Source organism: Vidua macroura, chromosome 4 (genome assembly GCF_024509145.1).
Source record: "Vidua macroura isolate BioBank_ID:100142 chromosome 4, ASM2450914v1, whole genome shotgun sequence".
Taxonomy (NCBI): Eukaryota; Metazoa; Chordata; class Aves; order Passeriformes; family Viduidae; genus Vidua; species Vidua macroura.
Window position 1 is genome coordinate 25,306,601 of NC_071574.1, and position 19,288 is coordinate 25,325,888.

General features: G+C 41.3%; 1 long non-coding RNA gene across 9 annotated transcripts in view; it reads right to left on the bottom strand.

Annotated features, from left to right (window-relative positions):
- Positions 1 to 563: 563 nt before the first annotated feature.
- The window catches only part of LOC128805937 (uncharacterized), a 30,613-nt gene continuing 11,888 nt past the window's right edge, over positions 564 to 19,288 (bottom strand). For 4 of the 9 annotated variants that reach the window (XR_008436648.1, XR_008436655.1, XR_008436653.1 and 1 more), the window contains 3 exons: positions 18,160 to 18,252; positions 1,593 to 1,687; positions 564 to 877 (listed from right to left, as the gene is read on the bottom strand). This is a non-coding gene — a long non-coding RNA (uncharacterized LOC128805937). Of the gene's footprint in view, positions 878 to 1,592; positions 1,688 to 18,159; positions 18,273 to 18,334; positions 18,473 to 19,288 lie in introns of all 9 variants that reach the window. The other 5 variants (XR_008436650.1, XR_008436651.1, XR_008436649.1 and 2 more) reach the window with 2 other exon arrangements.

A 19,288-nucleotide genomic window follows, 5' to 3' on the forward strand; every position in this document is an offset into this window, starting at 1 on the left:
AAATACATGTTTATATTATCTGACTCTTTTTTTAATCACTGCTTTTATGGCTGAATACCTCCCCAGGACTGGTTATGAGGTAAACCAGACTTTGGCAATCTAATGCAACTAGCAGATAAATCAGCCTCAAGCAAAATCATAGTGTATTCTAGTTTAGCACACTGTTTAGTACTTGATCCTGAAGTATTTCACAGTATATGGAATGTATTTCAGTGTTATCTCTTGCTACTTCTCTTAGCACAGTACTCTGAGATTAATTTTGTTGTGGTTCAGAAACTCACTTAACTCTCTTCCCTCTGGGGCAGACTGGTATGCCTGCATTTACTTTGGCAGATTTTGGTCCTTGGTCAATCAGATTAAATATGAGAGGGTTGTTCTGACACTTGCCTTTGAGTTGGACATTAGTATCTGTGTGCTCCCTAGGTCTCTCTGCATGGGACAGAAGCAGCTCAGTGATGTGGTAAAGCTGCTTCTGCAGGGAAATAATATTCAGATACAGTAAAAAGGTCAAGAGCTGACCCTAAGGAGCTATTCAGCATGAAGAAAACTGAAAATACCAAGCCTACAGAAAGAAAAGTCCATTTATTTGAATAAGAGCTGTGACACTGAGTGCTTTCCAACCCTTTTGGCGTGTCTTGGAGTGTTATGTGGCCAAATTAAGCAGGGAACGTTTTCCATTTCTTCCCTGGTGTTGGGCACTTCACTCTGTGACAAGCCTTACATTGTTTCTCGTGGCAAAGCTCAGCAGGGCTCTTCTGGACCTGGCCAGCATCTGAAGTCCTCTCTCTTGCCATGTTTCCCACCCCTCTGCTCATGAAAGGAAGCTGGCTGTTTCTGGCAGTAGTTGTCATGTGGAGATAGCAGACTGAACAGCTGGCTGGCAGACAGAAAGACAATAATCACTCACTGTAGGAATCTCCTGAATTATCAAGTCCTATCCCTGTCCCTAACAGGCAAGCCTGACACATCATCCTCTTCACAAGCCAGCTAACCATCACCTTAAGACAGTTTGGCTCTTTACCCTCTCTACTTGTCTGGGAACACTGCTCCATAACTTCACAGTTCTTGTACTTAGAAATTATATGATCTCCCAGTTTAAACGTATTTCTGGTCACTTTATAGCCATATGCTTCTTTCTGATATTTTTAAGCCCACCAATTCAGTTTTATTTTTTCCTTGCCAAGGAAAATTAAAAATGCATAAGGTGTAGTAAAGGAGGCTAAGCCTGGACTTCTTCTGTTCTACTTGTCCTAATTGTTTTGTGACATGATTGAACAAATAGCATGAACACTGAAATATAATGTGAGTTGATTTGCAAAGACTTCTGATTAATTGAACCTGTCACTGAATTAGTTGCTTCACAGTGTATAAAAAGTATCTTAAAAAGGGATTTGTTGCCCCTGATTGTCCAGTTGGACATTAAAATATCACTGCTGGTAATTTGCAGTTTCTTTCTGGAAGACCATTTGGATACTGCTGAGCATGTGCATTATGATCTCCTAACTGAAGTACTGAAGTTTTATTCTATTTCTATTGTCTGTTATTTGTTGGTATTAACAAAATGCTTAAAACAATATATTTTGATTATATACATTGGAAGCTTTTCCTTTCTTTTTTGTCCTCCAGCCTCCTGGGTAGTTCAGTGTGGCCTTTCATAGGTTTCCCACAGTTTTCAAACTTTCAAGAACTAAATTTGTAAAACAGAACCAAATGAAGAAAAACACTCAAAAAAAAAACCCCAGTAGCACTATTTTCAAAGAGTAAAGACAGTCGGACATACAAGTTGACTTATTTTGTACATTCCGTTTCTATAATGCATGTGTTATTTTAAACGTATTTATAAACCCGTCACAGATCTCATCTATCATAACAATGGGTCACTGCTCCATATCTGGTATTTAACTCTCTTGAAGTTTTTCCCTCCTTCACAGTCAACAGAGCAGGAACAAATTGAGTACTTTTTGTCTTTAGGAATTTCAGTAGAAGAGGGGTAGTTATAATTTAATTAATCTAGGGTGACATTAAGATAGGAAGAGTGATTTGGCAACTCTTGTTTACAAGAAAACACTTCTTGTTTACTTGCTTTGCTGATGGTAACAAATGCTGCTGTTAAAGAGTTGGGTTCTGCTCTCACTCACCTGGCTACAGGTGGTCAGTGGAAGTAGTTGTGGTATAAATAAACAGGGTAGGGATGGCTTTTCCTGAAAAGCCATCTGGGACTTAAACCATTGATTCTATGGGATGGGATCTGTTCCTGCAGCTCAGCAGAGACAAAGCTGCTGGGTCAGAGCATGGGCCACCATAGTGCAGGGATTCAGTATACGCTCGCTTGAATAGCTCAAGCTAAATTAAGTGACTGCAATTCCTCTAGTACAAGGACTTTGCAGCCCAGTGCAACTGGACACAGGACATCTACCCTTACCCCAGCACTTGCTGAAGGAATTATTGTCCTGTGTGTACTGCCTGAGCCCTAAGGAAATAAATGCCTGAGGAATACACTGTGCACCCAGTGTTAGGAGTGGAGTAAGAGAGATATAAGTACAGTGAGAGTGAAGTCCTGTAAATTGTAATCTTCCAATATGCTTGTCAAATATGTGCAGGGACTTACTGATATGTATTTAATAAGATCTGGGAAAAATGTTTCTTAACATTATGATTAAAATTAAGAAAACAGTGGAGGAGTATATAATTTCAAAGCAGGCAACACAGATTCCTGGCAAGTATAGCACAGTGCTTAAAGACTTGCTTTTTGCCTTTCAAAGCAGTTAAAGTCTCCCACCTTTGTTTTCTGCTAACTAAAAGTAGTGAAAACATTCTAAATGCAAGATATTTCCCTATAATTCTGAGTAACAGACAAAGATAAACAGAGCTGGTCATCTACTGACAGCTTAGTTTCATTTTGCTTTTTATCTGCTTGCATGTCTGCATCAACATGACAAGCAAAGTAAAATCCTGTTTTGGTACCACTCAAGATCTGTGGGTGCATGAATACATTGTGAATAGAGCCATGAATATTTTAAAAAAATTATATTCAGAAACTGCAACTTCTGTGGCCATGTTTATTGCCCTAAATTATTTCTGGAACTCCAGACAGAGAGCAAACACTTTTGTTTAGACCCCTGCTTTGCCTTCACTGTCTCTGATTTTAAAAACCCCAGCCCTGTAGGCAGGGGAACACTGGCACTGGCTGTCCCCATCAAGCAGGGCCTTCTCCCCACCTCTTCGGGCAGAAGACAGAGGCGTTGCTGCCTGTGCTTACCCTGAGCCCACTCACATGGCACCAGAGCAGCAGGGGAAAGACGGAGGGTTTAGGAAATGGCCTGGGTCCGGGCTGTGTGGCCATTGCCCTGAGGCAGGGCTCTGGCCAGGCTGCTCTGCAGAACTGGCAGCCTGGCGCCCATCAGGAACAGCCAGGGCAGTTATTGTGAGGAAAGCGCAGTGTTTGTGTTCCCTTGGACTTCAGGCATTTATTCATTGCTGCCCTTTTTCCCAGCATCTCTGCACTCAGTGGAGACTTACGGCTGTCATTAGCCGAGGGTGTGCTGCCTCGATTCCCGAGCAGCGACCAATGGGAGCAGTGGGGAGCCAGCCTGGTGTGGAGAAGGGGATCTCTCACACTGACAGAACAGGAGGGTGTGTTTGGCATCACACAGCCCTCCCCACTTCAGGAAACTCTTTTTGTGTTCTGCTATGTATCCTGTAGTTGACTCCCACAGAGAACTGGAACCATCAAACCAAGACTGGCTCACCCTGTACCCTTGGTAGACCATCTCTGAGAGTCGGGGCAAAACTTCGGCACAAGCATTTGCAGAAGATATTTTGCTTTAGTTATTACCATTATTTCTCTTAGATGTCTCGCTTTGAGCAAGACTGTAGTGTACATCAAACATTTGCCAAGTGAAATTCAAACCCCAATGTTGTGTTTCCATCATTTCTGATCTGAAATGGCACCTTCAGTCTTGCAATGCCTCCTAGGTGTTTTTTCTCTCCTGTCATTTGACTGTGTAAGTGAGAAAAATCAGTGACACTTCCAATTAATACTGCTAACTGAATTCAGCTGATGACTAAGTACCATTTTTTTAAAAAGTTGCTACAATGATAGCTGAACATTTAAGAAAAGATATTTGTGTTGTTCTTAAATCTAGTAATGATCTCATTTGGGAGGGAAATACAAATCTCTGAAATACAAAATATTAGCAATCATTTTGAAGTTGAGTGTATTACTCATGGAGGGAATAGAATTAGTCTGCTTCATGACTACTTCTGCCTGAGTGTCCTTTATTCCTCTTTGATCCAAAAAATAAGTTACTCAAAATTTTAGTCTCGGGAGGGGAGGATAATGGTAATTTCATACAAACTCCCTACACAGCATCCAGAAAACTCTTAGTAGTGATAAATACCAGTGTATTTCCCAAAACTATATTTAATTCATTTTTGTTATGTTTATTCTAACAAAACATTTTTATTCTAACTAAATACTTGCATAGATAAATAATGAGACAAAGAGGAAAGCATCTACTTTTTGGGGTTTTCTTTGTACAAAGTAGGCATCATAAGTTGGCATAGGTCAGTGTGGTGGGTTTTGTTTTGTATGTGAATGTATTTTGTAAGTGTACTTAAATTCATAAAATTAGTTCCAAAAAATACTAGCTGTATTCTGCATGGAGAATCTGTTGGACAATGAAGAACCAGGAAGAGCTTTGATGAGGGTGCAGAAAGTGTTGCTGGCTGTTGCTTGTTGAACTTGGTGGGTGATTTCATGCTGAGTGAGCTACAGCCCAGGAAAATCTTGTTTCACTTGTTCCAAATCAGCAGTGAAGGTGCGATGGAGCTCTCTGCAGGGGCAGTACAATCCCATTACTCTGTAATAATCCATCACAGTCATTGCTCCACTAAAGCCACTGTTGAGAGGGAGATTCAACAGGCTGTGTTTGCCTGGGAAAGCAAACATCAAGGAAACCCCCTGATTTTGTCCTGTAGAGTTTAGATCTTCTGGTGCATTTTAAAAGGTGTGTTGTAAAGATCAGTGGTCCTAATAACCGTGCTTCAAAATACATCAGGTTTGTTATCCTGCCCCTCAGGCCATGGGAGAGATGGCACGCTGAGCAGGATGGAGGTTCAGGGACATCCCCATGGTGGCTGGGAAGGGTTGTGTTTTTCACAAATGAGCCAGGGTGGCAGTGAGAGCATGGGGCCTGAAACACCACTTGGGGAACACTTGGGGTGCCTCCAAGAAGGACACTAGGCTCAGACAGAAGGAAGTGCAGGAGCAGCTAGAAACCTTCTGAAACCCATCACCCTACTCACTATATCACAAAAAAAAAAAAAAAAAAAAACCCAAAAACAAAAAACCACAAAAAACCTGTTAGAAGGAGCAGAAAACAGTATGTTCAATCTCTCCTCCCTGCTTAATGAATGTAGCCTAGCACTTACTTTTTAAATAGGCTTTCACAGCAAAATGAAGCTTCAGAAAAAGAAGTCAGCTTTTATGTTTAATTTTTCCTCTGATGCTGATGGAGAAATGTATGTTTGAAATGTATATGCTTCTTCAAAAACCAGGTTCCTTCACCTATGTTTTTTGACTCTCACAAATAAATTTGTTTCATTTCAGTCATAAAGGAAAGGGTCACACAAAAGGAACTCCAAGGCAAGCAAATGGGAAAGCCTTGGAGGGCACACAGTGTGTCCTTGCCAGTACCTTGCTGTCCACAAAGCTTTCCCTCTGCCTGCACGTAACCTTGGGGATGAAATGCCAATGTTAAATTATCTGTAAAAGACAGTGCACTTGGAAATGTAAAAATATTTCAATCTATATCATATCCCCACTTAGGTACACCTACTATGGGTGTCAGGCAACAGTGGTCTGTTGTGCAGATTTGACTCAAAGCCCTCTGGTTCAGCATTGTGGTCACTGGTGACAGCCACAGGATGTTAGGAAAGATACAATCAGTTTATCCTCTTAATAACTCTTGCCTTGAATGCCTTGAATACCTAACAACTGGTTAAAAGGAAAAAAAAAAAAAAGTTTAAATGCACCATCCAGACAAAGGTACACTCAGAAACTGAGGCTTATAGACAAAACTGCTAAAGAGACCTCCAGTGTGGTAGTTGACAAAATGTCTGAGTCTAGTTTAAAGTATATTGCACATAGAACTAGTGTTTCTACTAGTGAGGACTTTTGAGGATTATTCTTTGCTTGGCTTCAGCAGATATATGCCTTGTCAATTTCTGCCTGAGGCAGGGGACACTTTAGTCATTGTTGTCCCACTGTGTAATAAATGATGTGAAAAAGAAGTAGGCATTATGGCAAACAGATTTGTTCTGTGTGAAATTAATACAAAAAATAGCTCTGTGTCCTTTTAAAAAATCTTCTCATTTTTCCAGTGAAAACTAAAAATGAAAAAGGTTTTGTTCTGTAGGTGACATGCATCCACCATATCTGAACTGGACAGAAGTTGTGGGAGGATGGATTGTGAGAGAATAGAGATAGTGCTGAAGGCAATCTCGCCCCTGAGGAGTTGCAGCTGTACTAATGACCAAAGAGTAGGAACAACCCTGCCCCTAATAAGGCACAGCTGCATCCAATAAGGATGGTCCAGTAAGGATGGGTGCTATAGAAGAGTGGGTTAGCTGGTCGAGAGGAGAGTTAGAGTCAGTTGGCTCTGCTGCTGCAAGGAGCAAGGGTCAGGTGTTTGTGTTAGGGATAGTAAGGGTTAGTATGTGCTGCTAGGGACAGAAAGGGTCAGGTGTTCATGTTAGGGACAGTAAGGGTTAGTATGTCTGCTAGGGACAGAGAGGGTCAGGCAGTCGTGATAGGGACAGGTAGGAATCAGCCAGCTGTGTGGAAGAAAGAGAAAAGGAGTCAGTGCTGTGAGAGCTGCCTGTGAGAGCTCACAGAGAGAAGGTATGAAAGTCTTACAGTAAGATAATAAACCAACAGTGACAGTCAGTTCCCATCCACTGCTGATTGGTGCCAAGCACTGATGCCAGCAATTGGTAGCCCGTATGGGGAAGAGTTCCAACAAGAAGTAAGTTTCAAATGGAAAGTAAGGAATTCCTCCCAGAGTACACATAGCATTTTTAAATTGCTTCTTTGATCACATGCAGCATAAGTTCTATTTTTTAAAGGAATTGCATATAATTTCATGAGGCATCTGTGCAGACCTGAAATAAGAACCAGTGTTAATTGAAACTGACTTCCTTCTGGAACAGGGGTGTGTGTCTTTATCCCTTACTGGCCTTGTCACTCATTTTGGCACCAGAGCAAAGTATGAGATGACTTTCTGTTTATTACAGCTTCTGTAAATTCATTCTGTTTTCATCTGTTGCTAAAGAAGATGAGAATATCTTGCCTGGAGCACAAACAGCCCCAAACCTTCTGGACATATACATGCATGGTTATCTTTTATGAGATGTTTCCCCTCTGGAGTCTGTAAAACTGTGACATGAAAGGCTGCGGCAGCTGTCTCTTTGGTTGCCATAGGTGCTGCCCTCCTTTTGGCTTCACTGGTTTCTGTCCCCCTGAGCCCCCTTGAAAGAGTTGGCTGAAACTACAAAGCTTTGCTACATCCAAGGCAGATAACAAAAAGGTTATGCTGGAAAGAAGAGTGATGATGGAGGTGGGGAGGAAGAGGAATGTGGAGGGAGCATCTCACTAGCTGCTCCCTCCTTCCCAGATGAATCCTGGCCCTGACAGCCCTGGGTCTTATTTTCAGTTAGCTTTGGGAACTCTTCTTGGGCACTTGCACTATGTGATGTACACTGGCCTTTGAGGGGAGCAAAAGAGCAGATTTCAGACTCCCGATGGTATGATTTTACTTCAGCCATAAGCAAAAGAGTATAAGTAAGAAGAAATTGAGAAGTATAATAAATTAAGGTGCTATTTCACAGCAGTCTGCTATTAACTAAAGATCCTGGCCCTGTTTATGATAACATTTGTTTTCAGGCTTCTGATTTTTGAGGAAATCACCACAGTAGTTGAACAGGTCAATCAGTCTTTGTATTGCTGTGGAACTGCAGAACAGTAAACAGACAGTATTATTGGAATAAATATATGTTGGCAGCTATTAGCCCAGAGAATTATTATGCATGCAAATCTGAAGAGCCCAATGTATTGGCTCCAGAAACAAAATCTCTGCGCATTAGTCTCTCTAAGCAGTGATGACGTGATCAAACATTATGGATAGGCTATTAAAGAGCCCGACCATAAGTGACCCATAAATTATACTCTGGAAGTGCTCAATATTAGCCACAACAGTTTGATAGCAGATAGCATAAATCAGCTGTATATGTTGTGCCATTCCCACACTGCTTATAAGCAGGGCATGGGGAACGACTTGGGTTGCTTGCTACTCCCTCCTTTTAAAAAAAGCATCAGAGCAAATGTTATTTTTCTCAGGGTTCCTTTGAAAACAGTATTATTGGCTGCTCAAACTCTGGGCTTTTAATGAAGTGCAACAGCAGTCACACTTCTGTGGCAGCACCCTTTGCACCTTCAGTCCCCAGTGGCAGTGGGAGAAGCCAAACCTGCCTTTGAGGATGTCCCTTTTGATGACATTTCTGCAGAGCACAAGGCTATGGACACCTGTAGCAAGCAGCAACCTCCAACGAGCTTTCTGTCCTGGGAAGATCTGGCCTGACAGTCTGTATTCAGATGTGTTTATTGACTGAATATCTTGCTGGCAGTCCTGAGATGATAAGCACGTACTTAGCATTCAGAATCCTATACAGGTTGTGAATTGCTAACAGGCAAGCAAATGGGAACTCAGCCTTTCAAGTGCCAAATCTGTTTGTCCCAAAACCAGTTTCTTTGCTACATTTTCCTATCAAATATGCTACTCCTGGATGTTGGAGTTCCCACAGACTTGAGTCCTGACACCTCTCTTGGCAGAGCAATTTGCTCACCTTATTTTTCCAGAACAGCCAAAACAGCAGGGTAGTTGTTAGATCTGTGTATTGATCTTTCCTCATCAGTGGGAAAACCATGAGCTTTTAGCTTTAAGGTATATATTTCTATATTTTCCAGTCTGCAAAATGAAAGATAAAGAATGCAAGGGAGTACAGATGGAGTAAAGAGTCAATAAAGGATATAGTCAGATTTTTGATAAATATATTTGTATTATTTTGGGGGCCTTTTCTGGTTTCTATATGGGACAAGGCATGCTTTGACTGTGCAAAACACTTGCTAATACAGAATTGCTGAGCTGTATGTGGAAGGATACATGGCTAGATATTCTTAAGGAAAGAGAGCGGCTTTTACAGATTCAAAAGGTTTGGGCACTTCTGATATTAGGGGCTCTTTAGACAAAGTAAATGGGAATGTTAGCTTAGCAGCTAAGCCAGCATCACACTCAGAAATGTTTATAGTTTCACCCTTCCCCAAATATTGCCATTTCTGAGTGCCAGGGGCTATGCAGGGAGGTGTTTGAGGCGTGTGGCAATGCAGCGCTGCAGACAGGGCATGCATGGGGCCGTGTAGCAGGGGAGCAGCAGCAGGCTCCTGCATGCACAGCCCTCGCAGAGCAAGCACAGCACCTCTGGGAAGGCTCTGATCAGCTCTGAGCCTTGCAGGTTGTAGCAGGTGAGAGAACCGGTGTGAGATGAGGCACAGGGAGGCAGAGGCCAAGTATGACTTTTCACACAGCATATGTGAGACTTGACATACTCACCTTGTCTCTGGGCTCCTGAGCAGTGCTCATCACAGTCACTGCAGCCCTGCAGCAGGATCAATGAGGCTGCAGATGAGGCACAACTGCTGCTTATCTAACCAATGCCACCTGAACCAGTGTGCACACACATCCCACTCCTCTTCAGCAGCCCAGACTAGCACAAAGGGATGCTCCCCACAGAGCACAGTGTGAATCTAGCCTATTTTTCCAAATCCAATTATAAAACCATATTATAAACCTCTGACAAGCCATGCTATTGTTAGCAAAAGTCTTCAGGTACTTCTAACACCAATTCATTTACCAGCATGCAGCTGCTAAGTGGGCATGCAGCCTGTTGTTTCCCCTTTGGGCCCCTGCAGGAATATCTGAAATATAGGTACTGAATGGGCAGCAGCACAGTTTGCAGCCCCAGAGCGCACAGCCCGACCGGCAGAGGCTCAGCAGGCTCGCACTGCTGCCTGCAGGCACGGCTCTCTGGGGACATCATTACATCACCGTCAGGAGGGAGAGGGATAACAATCCTACTGTGGCAGCAGAGGTAATAAATGAGAGAAGCCGTCTCCCTCAGCAGGGATAAGAGATAAGAAAAAAGTGACAGACAAAAGCAGAAGAAATTCCCTTCTGTGCTAGTTGTTGCATCAATCCAAGGAGGACTCCTGACCGCTACTGGCTCTACTCACACGTGCAAATTTCGTCTTAGCAAGAAACTCTTGCTTAGCTCTTCTTGTCACTGGATTTTCTACAGTCTCTCTTTTCCATTTTTAAGGTTGCTATCCTAAGAGTCTACTTCTTCAGGGCCTGCCATATATCCCTCCTTTCCCTCTTGGTTCTCCCAGGAATAGTAGCAACCCATCTACAGTTTCCCTTTGATTTTAATGGCTTGTCTCAGGGATGGAACCATTTCTGAGTCCTTAGCCTTCAGCAAAGTTTTAATACTATATATCTAAAATGCTGGCTATATAAGGTCTAGTCTGATTGAGGACAACAGAGCTAATGCCCTGCTTCAGATTAATAAAGCACATTTAAATCCCTCTGTGAATGAATTTCTAGAGAGGGAACAAAAGTTTCTACAAACTTTTTTTCACCTGTCATCTCCATTCCATAGTTACTGATTTCAGTTGCAGTCTGAGATACTTCCTTAGCATTGCAGTAGGCATTTTATTTTTTCTGCCCGTGAAGCAGCATCCTGGGAATTTCTTATGTGTTTTCTCTGTGTGTGTCTGTGTCACCTCATTCACCGTGTAACCAGGAGAAACTTTTTTTTTTTTTTTTTTTTTTTTTTTTAAGCCAATGTTGCCCTCCAGCGGACAAAGAAATACATACAAGCACCTCCACTTTTTGGAGAAGAGAGGGTCTGCAAGAGTTTTCAGCCTCTATTTTCATTGAGTGGAGCTACGGCAATGCAGTTTGCGGGGGGTGGTTCAGCTGAAGATGGGGACAATGTGAAGGCCCCAGGTTTTATAAAGACAAAGTATAAAGACAAGGTTTAAAAGGCCATCCTTGTCAGGGCAGTCTGGACACGTGTGTTACTCCAGCTGCATGGCTGGAGGAAAGAAATGGAGTCCTCCAGTATAACCTGGCCTCTTTTGTGTGAGTCTATCCATGCCAGGCCTCCAGGCATGAGAGAGCTGTTCATTCCCTTAGGCACTGCCTCCAGCTGGTGTTGGGCCACATTAGCCCTTCTACTCATAAGGTTCTGAGAATGATCTTCTCACAGGAAGCCTCAGTCGGGCATGTGGTTTGTGAAAATAGGTTTGTGAAAGGTTTGCTGTCCTGGGTCAGCAGGAAAGGTGTCCTTCTTGCAACCTGGTTCCTTTCAAACCACTGGGAAGTCACTGTTTATGAGGAATTTCTGCTCACAAACTGTCAGTGCAAAGTCAGTGCAAACCCCCTTGTTCCTGCTTTGCAAAACGAGTGAGCCTTAAACTGGTGGGCCATAGTTTTCACTCACATACAGGACTCCAGTGGGACTGGAAGTATGGCCACATCCTGATATTTGTGGAAAGGGTGGGCAGTTCAATTAATATTTAAAAAACATCCACCTGAGAACAAGAAAACACAGGACACTAGTGCTGCCATGCTATTTCAGGGAGCTGTGAATTTAGACTGGGATGTTACAACTCAGTGCAGAGCTCTTTCTATAAATATTGAATGATGGAAAATGAAGACAAAGGAGAAAATCCAAGGCCAGTAGGAAGGAAGCAATAAACCCCATAATTGTCTATATACACATGCAGAGTGTATGGGAAATGAGCTTGAAGTGACATTACAGGAAGGAAATTATGGCTTAGCTGGTAATGTAGAACTGTAATGAGATAAATCAGAGACCTGAAATGTTAATATTGATGGATGCAATCTGTGCAGAAAGGACAAAGAGAAAAAAATGAGAAAAGGTTGCACTGTACATCAAAATCTTGTGTGCAAGCTGCACAGCATAGGTGGATAATGAAAGAAATGGTAATGGTGATTTTTATGAGTCATGATGAGAAAGAAACAATATAAAAAGAAACATTCAGATAGCTCCAGATATAGATCATTGGCTTGGAATAAAGAGGCTTATAAACTGTGTTGGAAAAAAAGGTATCAGAGCTGATGGTGTTGCAGAAAAATAAGTATAATGGAATCATTGTCCCTATAATGGCATCTGTTATCCATACAAAAAAGAATGTTTATCAGTGCACTTTGGAAAAGATTCCTATTTTCAAAAAGTCACCAAGAAATAAATTTTTACTGAATCCAACCTTGACCACTAAGGAAAACATCCTTGAAGAAATAATTCAGGAACCACTAATGTTCATTATACTGGTCCCAAGATAAGGACACCAGTAATATTCATGATCTGTGAAGGTGATTCCTTCTTGATGTTCCTATACCCACAGCATAGTCTAGAGCTAGGTCCCTTTCTTCTTTAAACTTGGTGGTTCTTTAAAACTAAGTACCACTGAAAATTAAGAGAATTAAGGTTAGATTCACTAGATGTATGCTGAATCCTATGGTTTGCACAGGAATACTTCTCCTATGAGATCGTGTGTTTTTCCAGATTTAGAAAAGAACCATTTTTAACGTGCCTTTTGAAGGTATTCCACCTGTTATGGGCTGAGTATAACTGTAGAATAAGAGTATATAATAATATAATGAAAGGTTCGAGTGCTTGGCTGAAGAGGGAAGATTTAGTTTTCCTTGCTCTGCTGAAAATCTAATATAAAAAATATGCAGTGGAGCAGAGCTAGGAGCAACATTGTTGTCTCTCATTTATGTATTCAATCCATTAGGCTTTTACTGTCATCAGTGTTTCTGTATAATTATTCTGAAGTCTGAGAGCCTTTTGAAGAAGATCGTCCCTTCTCTTTATCCCAACGTGCTTTGCACATCAGTATTCTTACATAGTCCTTGCAGTGGTTGAGATCCCTGAAGAGCACTGCATGGAGGTATCCCAGGTGTTGGTTAAATGCTCTGTGGGCTGGGATTGAAGGCATCACTGAGGTGGCATCAACTGCTGGTGGTGGCATCTCCACCAGAGGTGCACTGCCTGGCCTCCAGTGGGATTTTGAGAGTGCCTCGTGGCTTGAGTGCCCACAGAATGCACACACAGACACTCACCCCAGCAGGTTCTCACTGACCAAAATCTGAGACCAAGTTCAGGCACTTCCAAGATTTTGTGTCAGCTCTTTGGGCTCTGAAGATCTGGATTTAGCTAGCACTGGCTTTTAAATAGGAAGCAAAGATTTCTGCCGTAAGTATTTTTATATTGCAGAGAGTAAGAAATCAGTTGTTAATTTGGCAAATAGAGGATCTATATTGACTTACTGGGATTATGATTATTGGGATAGTTTTTGCTTCTACATTAGTGGTTTTAAAGAGTAAGAAGATTTTTATGAAAGAAGGTAAGAAAAGAATTTGTGGAATATGACAAGAGAATCTTAGAGAAAAGAATACAGTAGTAATTGGGATGCTTGAGTAATGAAGAGAAATATTAATTTAATACATTATTGATTAACTGTAGAAATTATTTCAAACTCATGAATACTCCTTAATCACTTGGCTACATTTTATGGAAGAATAAGGGAATCTTCTCAAGAAAAACAGAAAACAAGAATACTAAAAAAGAAGGGAAACAAGAAAAGAAGCATAGAGGCCAAGTTCTCATTATCATAAATCAGGCTTAACTGATTAAGATGGCTTTGTTGATGCTTTGCATCAGCTGAATAGCACAAAGTAGCTAAAAGTACAAGTAGATCTAGCCCTCCTTCTGGAAAACAATGATGTCTTAAGACCAGAGATTAATGCTAAAATTTATAAATGCACAAATTGATGTTATGAAGGAAATTGCAAGAATACCAAAACAAAAATAAACTGAGATAATCAAAGGAAAAATGAAAACAAATAAAGAGAAGGAACAAGACATCACTAAATCACAGGAGGACACAAGTAACTCTACTTGTTTGTCAATGGAACAAGTTCTTCAGCTAAGATATTGTGAAATTGTCAAATCTAGAGGTCTCAAAACAATGAAGAATGCTTTCATTTGAATAGTAACAGTCCCAAGTCAATCACCTTCAGCTACATTTCTGCCTCATTTTTGTATGTGATCAAAACTATTTGCTACATGAAACTACTTTTGGAAAAAAAAAATACAAAAGCAATTCTTCAATAGCAGCTTGAGGTATTTCAGGGCACCAGATTTTGTCTGTGAAGGACAGCATACTGACACCAGAGGGGCTGGTGGGCTTGCTGGAGAAAAGAACTGAGGTGGTATCAGGAATCCTGTCTGATCTCTTGCAGCCAAAACCCCAAATTATTTGGGCTTATTTTTCATTTGGGCTAATTTCTCATTAATCCATAGATGAACAACAGGTGTAAACCTAAGTAACATATTTCAGCAGCTAGAGAAAAGCACAAATAGACTTATGGATATTCTGAGCTATGATAAATTGGCTTAATTTACTTCATGAATAATTTCTGTCTAATCCCTCCATTAGAACCACCTAGGTTAATAAAGAAAACTTTGTTCTATTTAAGATTTGTATCGCAAATTGTCGTGGTTTGACATGGAAGTGAATTTTTTCCAGGAAGTTGGGTCAAACCAATCAGTGGTCAGGTTTGGATATTGGCACCTGGAGTGACCACTGAAAGTATGGACACGCCTCTGAGAACACAGGGGGTTAAAAGCAAGAACTCCCAGGAGAACTGTCTCTTTTGGTTCCGGTCGTCAGAGAGTGCAGACTCTCCCCTGCCCAGCCATGGGCTGGGTGGGGGAGGGGAAGCCACGCGGCCTTGTCCAGGTAGGCCGAGGGGCTGAGGGTCTGGAACCGAGCCAGCTCCTGTGGACGGAAGGGTGGAAAGAAGTGGAGATGCCTTTGTTCCCCCCCCAAGAGGGAAAGAGACAGAGAGCCTGGCGGCACCTGGAAATTTGCCGGCAGAGGAGAAGGAGAAGGGGGGGGGATGTCCAGTGTGGGAGGCGGAACACCGGACCGAGATATCAGCCGTCCAAGGAGTCTGAACTTTTAACTCTTTCCAGGAAATGAGGGCTTTTTAAAAGTATTACTCCTCCTTGATTTGTAGTGGAAGAGAGACAGTCCGGGACCTGAGATGGTAGAAGAAGAAATATTTAGGTAGGAGGACATGATGAAGTAGCTTTTGGCTGGACTTTTCTTGTTAGCCATGGACTGAACTAGAATCTCCTGCAATAGAGACTGCATTTTAGGGGGATGCAGTGGTGACCCAGGGAGACCTGTTTCAGCTTCGACAGCACAAGAATGGCGAGAAACGAAGAAAGCTGAAGAGGGAATGGTGATACCCTCTGTCTTCGGGAAGAAGATGAGTCCTGTTTTTGGACCCCTCGGTCCCAGGGGAAAATGGGGGGGACTGTAGTCCCAGGATGAGAAGCTGAACTGTTGTATCTTTGGGTCCGTGGCAAAGCATCCTTAAAGGAGTCCTATGAGCAGTCTGTCCATGCACAGTAGTGAGAGCACTGTGACATGGAATGGAGAGTGTCACACTGGCAGATTTTTTTTTCCGGGCGGTTGCCATGTGTGACATGGAAACACAGGGTGGCAGCTGTGTTTCCTGGGGGGTCTGTGGTGCAAGAGAGACTTCTCTCTCCCTTGATAGTTTGAGTATGGATTACCTGAAGGGTGGTAATTTGATCAAGAATCCCAGGTGATGTTTCATGGCTGAGTGTTTTTAGAAATTGGGAGGAGGAGGGGTGTTTTAAAAGGTCTTCATCCTAGATTTAGTTTATGTGTTTTCTGTATTAGTAGTAGTTTAATAAAGTTTTTTTCCTTTGTTATTAAGCTTGGGCCTGCTCTGCTCTGTTCCTGATAACATCTCACAGCATTTATTTAGGGAAGGTGCATTTTCATGGGGACGCTGGCATTGCGCCAGTGTCCAACCATGACACAAATTCAGTATGAGTTTCCTTCCTGTATTTTTCTGACATCATCACATTGTTCCTTTTGTCCAGTTAAAAAGGAGGCTCTTTTATTTTTGTGGTAGAACAGATCTAAAAATGCCTGATCTACTCCACAGAGCTCCACTGCACTAAGCGCCTTAAAAACGCCCAAGAATAATGCCAGTCACAAGAATTTTACAGTTTACATAGTGAAGACCAACAACAAGTGAAAAATTGCATTACTAAGAGCTGAGATGAAGAGGCCTGAACTATCAAGCAAGATAGATAGCTAAGAATGAAACACAAGCTTCCTGATTCCTAAGCCAGGGTCTCTCCCCTAGATCATACCATTAGTTTCATGAGATTACTCTGGAGCTTTGCACTGAATCCTAATAACCCCAAATACAAAGCCCTTTTTATTTAATGTTTCCTCAGCTTAAAACAAGATCTATATATTCCCCATCAAGCACAGATTGGATGCTCTAGGAAACAGTAAGATTCTGTTACTGCATCTTTTAGTGATTTTTATAACTTGTAAATAGTATTTTCTTATCATGCCAATAAATAAAAAATAGCCTGCCTCAGGAAGGTTCAGTTCCAATCACTCCAGCATAATAATACTATAAACTTTTATTCCAAGAAAACATGATGGAGCTTCTGTCTACCTTGTGCAGAGCACTTCCAAAGACAAGACAAAAGTAATGACCATTATAACCATCTTTTTATGTGGATGTGCAAGAACATAGTGAAATGCGAGGGTGAATTTATGGTGGAGTAACAGATAAAACATTAGCTGTGCACCAACTCCATCACAAGTTGTGCCTCAGAGGCAGCTGTTTGCTTTCAGTGTTTCTGATTTTAAGCCTAAATTACTGATGCAGAGACCATAGTTATTTGAAAATTACATTCACTTGCACTGTGGATTAATGGATTTCAGAAACTTAAGTCAGGTACTCTTTGAGATTCAGATATAAAAGATCATGAGGCTTGGAGGATGTGCTTGCTCTCTTCGGGGTTGTACAAGAAGTGATTGATAATAATTTCAAATAATAAATAATGATTAGGAACAAAAGGAAAATAAAAAGATCTGCAGCATTGTGTTGGGCAAAATGTAGGCCAGGTCATTACAGCACAGCTGGCATACTTGCAAGACGGTGAATGAAACCAAGACCAATAAATTACAGGCTCAGGTCTTTTTCTAGCTTAGATTTGGTTCATATTTTGGTTTGGTATGGGATTTTTTTGTTTTTTGGTTGGTTGGGTTTTTGTTTGGTTTGTGGGTTTTTTGGTTTTTTTTTGGTGGTTGTTTTTTAAAAATTGTTTACTTTCTTGTTTGACAGTGGAATTATGGAAAGATCAAACAAAATATATTGGGAGGAGTGTCTCACTCTACATGATGCTAGAAGTCTTTTTTTAATATAGAGACTGTGAAAATACTGGATCCTTGGGCAAGACATGCCTAGGAAAAGATTAAACCATGCAGTGGCTTATTACTGGGAGATGGAGTAGGGGGCAAAATGTGTCTGTTTCTGCCAATGCACTGCATTTCAAACCTAGATACAATATGCTTAGTACTGAAGTAGAGCTTAAACTGAAACAGAAAAGCAATGTTTTCTCTGATTCCCACCCTGCAAGTCACATTTGTAAGGAGGTTTTAATGTAGGGTCATAGAAAAATCCAATAATTGGTTCTTTGTATAATCACAAAGGCCTAATCCTATGCTCATTAAAGTAATTGATAAAACTCTCCCTGACGTCAGTGGTGTGGATTGAGCCCTAATACAGCATATAGGCTTTTAGACATACGTGTCACATGTGAGGGTTAATAAATGAAAGGCACAGAGACACAGACAGAAGCTACTTGGAAGAACATCTTTTCAAAGGCTGAATACTGTGTCCTTATCTCACAGACACACACAGGCAGTGAAATGGCTGGTCCAACCCAATATTCTTCCTGCTCCAGGATAATGGCAGTGTTTTTAGTCAGTGATGGGAGATGCAGTGAGGGAAAGGAATGCTTCTAGATGTGCTTTATCCCATCAAGAAGAAAATGCAGATTTCCAAAATTGTGAAAAAGAGAATGCACAATAATTTTACCCACCACACAACAGAGATGTTCTTGCAGAATCACACAAATGCAGTATCGACAGTATCAACTAAGCGATCTCCAACTTCACTTCTTGAAAAAGCAATTCTACATGCACACAGGAAAAGCTGAATAAGGGTTTAGTAATTTAGGACCAGCTGACATGCTGAGCATAGTAGCTGTATCTTACACAAGGTAATACTTTTGTGCCCAGAATACTCCTAGGTCAGCAGACCAGATGCTTTCTCCAGTGTAAACTAATTAAAGAGACTGGACTCTTCATCTTCTCCAGCTGAATTAAATGCACCATGCCATAGTAGGCCAAATTCTGTATTTGGGTAACGTAACAAAATTGAAATTAATTTATGTTGATATTTTGTTTAGATTTGAACAGTGAGAACTAAAGCAGTTAACCCTCAAAACTCTGACTTACGATTTCACTATTAATCATATGACTGAAACTAACCAAAAGTGAAGTTCCATTGTGCTGACTTTACAGAATCCTTATTCCACTTTTCCTCCCGTGTCTTGTATTCCCAACAAATTATAAAAACTAGTGTAGTAATTGTCTTTCATTTCCTCATATCATTGAATAGGAAACTAGTCTCATCACCAGTCATGAAATGTCTCTTTTCTCTCACTTTCATTCATAAACCCCACAAAATCCCACAATCAAATGCTCCTGCAGGATTACACCCACACAAAACCAGATGAGGAATTTAGACTCCTACTGACCCAGAATTAAACATGCAAGCAGGTTCACATCTGGGGATTTAAATTCAAACTCCTTTCCATAGAGATTCAAAGAGGATCAGATCTAAGGTTCTGGTTTTGTACCATTTCTAATCCTAATAATTTTAACTTAATCCAAGCCTCAGCTACAGAACTGTACAATTTTAACAAGGACACTACTGACAAATTTGAAAGTGAAAATGGGAAGCTAAGAGTAACATTTGCCAGCTACTGCCACCCATTAGTAACAATCAAGTAGACATTTCAAGAACCTCATTTTTTCCTCAGTTTGCTTCTGCGCTATTGTGACTACTAATTTCAGTGGAGTTATCCCTAGCTCACCCCCATATAAGTGGAAAAAGGTTTCATCTTCAAAAGGGGAACCAACATGGCCTTATGTAGGCAGCATTAA